Here is a 3,312-nt window from a genome sequence, read left to right on the forward strand (position 1 = left end):
GCTCGAATATCCCAACCCCTAGCCTCCTCCTATCAACAGAATAACATCTCTAATCAAAATCCTCTCATGTTATCATCTATAATAATGGGTAGAAGACCATTCTACCCCTCTCTAACCTCTCTTGAATCTGCTTGACCAAAACCCCAAGGTCAACGGCAGTCAACTCTAGTCAATGGTGAAACTTTGACCAGACTCGTCGAGTGCACATGGTTGACTTGGCGAGTCCAAGCGTGTCCTCTGGATCCTTCTAAAGCCTCACTCAACTCGTCGAGTGAACCTTCCACTTGACGAGTTACCTCTGGTCATGAATCACGGGGCAACCCTGACTCGACTCGTCGAGTCCCCATATTGACTCGGCGAGTTCCATCCATGGCAACACTCAAATGACCTTTTGAGGTCAGATCTGTTTCTCTAACTTATAGATCTGACCTTACCATACTCAATAATCACATAAAGGTACGACCTTTACACTCATGCAACGACCATAATGCTTCTTTTGTTGAAATAGCCTCTAAAATGGCAACCTAGGCTCATATCTCTAATGGAATAGCATAAAGCAGGGTAGATTTGACTCCCTGGACCTCTTAAGGTCCAAATCTAAGAAGAACTCCACCTTGGGACCTCATATACTTCGAATCCAAGCTAGGGAAGGCATAAGAAAACCCTAGATTCAAGTAGGTCACCAAATCAATGAGATTGAGCACAAATTTATACCCTCTAGCAGCCTCTTCTGATCAAATGGTGGTAGATCTGAGCTCCTCAACCCTCCTAGCTTGTCCTCCTTCCTTCTTTCTTTCAAAATCACACTTAAAATGATGAAAACGGCTTATTCTCTTTCTCACAAAGCTCTCAGGTGCTTGGGTGCTCTCAAGGGTGAAGGTGGATGCAAATGAGGGCCATAAGGTCCTTTAAATAGGGAACAAGCCTGAAGCTTTAGGGTTTCTGTCCACAGAACAGACTCGTCGAGTCTACTAGTCGAATTGTCGATTCCATTCATTAAATCCAGTCAACAATCGCGATCCTACTCGATGAGTTTAAGCGCCAACTCGTCGAGTTCCTTTTCTTGGCACAAAATAATTACTTAAAACGGGATACCTGGAATTCCGGATGTTACAACGTGAGATCTCAATGTCTAACTCAAGATCTGAGACTATTAAGATGTCCTAGGGCATAAAGTTGGCAACTTTATGCCCTTGCATGCCACATGGGACTCCAATACATCATTTTTCCATTAAGACCACTTTTAAGACCTTAAACTCATGCATGGTCCTAATACAACCTTCAAGATGGCATTTCTATGCATCAAGCATGACCAATGAGCTTAGATCTAACCTATGGAGTTGCTTCAACTCACAATAGAGGGTCCATAAACCAAAAATGGACTTCACCACAAACCTTAACTCAAACTAGAAAAAGAGATGGCAAGTTCTAGACTTTATACCTCTAGAAGTTCCTAAAGATGAATTAGGTGCGGGATCTAAAAGCTCGATAACATCCAAGACTTGATCACCACCTTCTCCTTCTTGTAAACCCACTAAAATGACCACCAAAACACTTTTAAGCTCAATGATCACACTCTCATGCAAATCAAGGGATTTAGGACAATAATAGACTATGGAGGCTGTCTAGGGTAAGATCCAAGAAACATAAGAGCGCCTAATAGGGGCCTTGCCCTAGAATTAGGGTTTTAGACTTGAGCCACGTACTCCCTGCATACGTGGTGCATGCCCACGACCAGCCTTCCCCTAGTGTGCTAAGCGTACACCTACGTACACCTAGTGTACATAAGGACCCATTTTGCAAAGAAAATTCATTCTAACGTGAAGAAAAGTAATTACCTTGATTTCGATCGTTACAACATATATTTCTAATCATAAATTATTATACACATGTCTGTTCACACATTGAGTAATCATATATGATGAAGGTGGTTAGTGGCAGAGGAGGTGGTGGTGGAAGAGGTGGTCGTGGTATAGGAGACGGAGGTGGCAAGGATGGGGTCGGTTAGTGTTAGTGGTAGAGGTGGTGGTAATGGTGGTGGTGGTGGCAGTTGTGGTGCTGGGGAAGGTGGCAAGGGAATACACATTTATGATTATAACTCTCCCGTTGCGCTGATGTGCCGGAAGATTAGAGCGGCAAATGAGAAATATATAGCTAAAGACAAACTCACTCACAAATGTATTTTTATGTTCGTAGAAGTATTGATATATTTTTTTGAATATAAACACATTTTTTAATTGATATACTTCTAAATATGTATTTATCTTTTTTAAAATATATTTTTACATTTCAAATCATATAAACAAGAAAAAAACTCGTAATAAAAAAATAGAACAAACTATTGAAATGGTCCCCGTGGTTTCCAAAAAATTCATGTTTGGTCCCTAAAATTTCTTTTGCAGTCGGACCGTCCCTATAGTTTATTTTAATTGCTTTTTTCATCCTGCTTGATGTAAAAAGACTAATTTATCCTTACAGATTATTCTTTCATTTTTTGATTTATTGTTTATTATATTATTAATAATATTAAAATAAGACAAAGGAAATAAACCCTACACATCCCTTTTTTACACCACCCACACTCTCCTATCTTGCCAACAACCTGCCTCTTCTCCGGAGAGAAACCCCACCCTATGCCACTTCTCTGGAGAGAGACCCCACCCTACCGGCACAGATGAATCAAAGAAGAGATCCATCGATATGTTTCCAGGTTTCTCAATAGATGAACCTATTTTTGTCGATGGGTTTGCAGGTTTATCGATTTCAAAGAAAGGGAGCTCTCATCTCATCTCAAACAGTCAGAGCTTCATCAAATCAAACATGTGGGGTCGAACATCCATGAACATGATTTGTTTGCAGGTTAATTTCAAGATTTGGTTATACCTAAAAATTAAAAGACGAAATCAAAAGGGAAATCGAGATGAAGACGAATCCAACGTGCTAAAGGGTTGCTTCAGTTAGAGACGATAAAAGGAGGGGAATGGGATTCATGTGTGGTGTTTCTTGAACAGAGGGCATCGACGTATGTGGCGTTTCTGGAACATAGAAAGCATTGGATGTCGGTGGTCTAGTGTTCTGCGGAGTACATGTATGACCTTTCTGGAACGGAGAATGAAATGGGTAAAAAGGGAGGAGATCACCGGTTGTGTTTTCTCACCAGTGGCAGTTGACGATTCTTTGGAGCACATAGTTGCAAACCGGACGTGAAGTGGTGTCATATATGGATTTTGCCGGGGAGGGAGATGATGTCGATGGTGGTGTAGAAGGGTAGTCGGTGTGTGCCAATGATGGTGTAGATTGGTTCATCGGAGA

Source organism: Lactuca saligna, chromosome 8 (assembly GCF_052625555.1).
Source record: "Lactuca saligna cultivar CGN05327 chromosome 8, ASM5262555v1, whole genome shotgun sequence".
Classification (NCBI taxonomy): domain Eukaryota; kingdom Viridiplantae; phylum Streptophyta; class Magnoliopsida; order Asterales; family Asteraceae; genus Lactuca; species Lactuca saligna.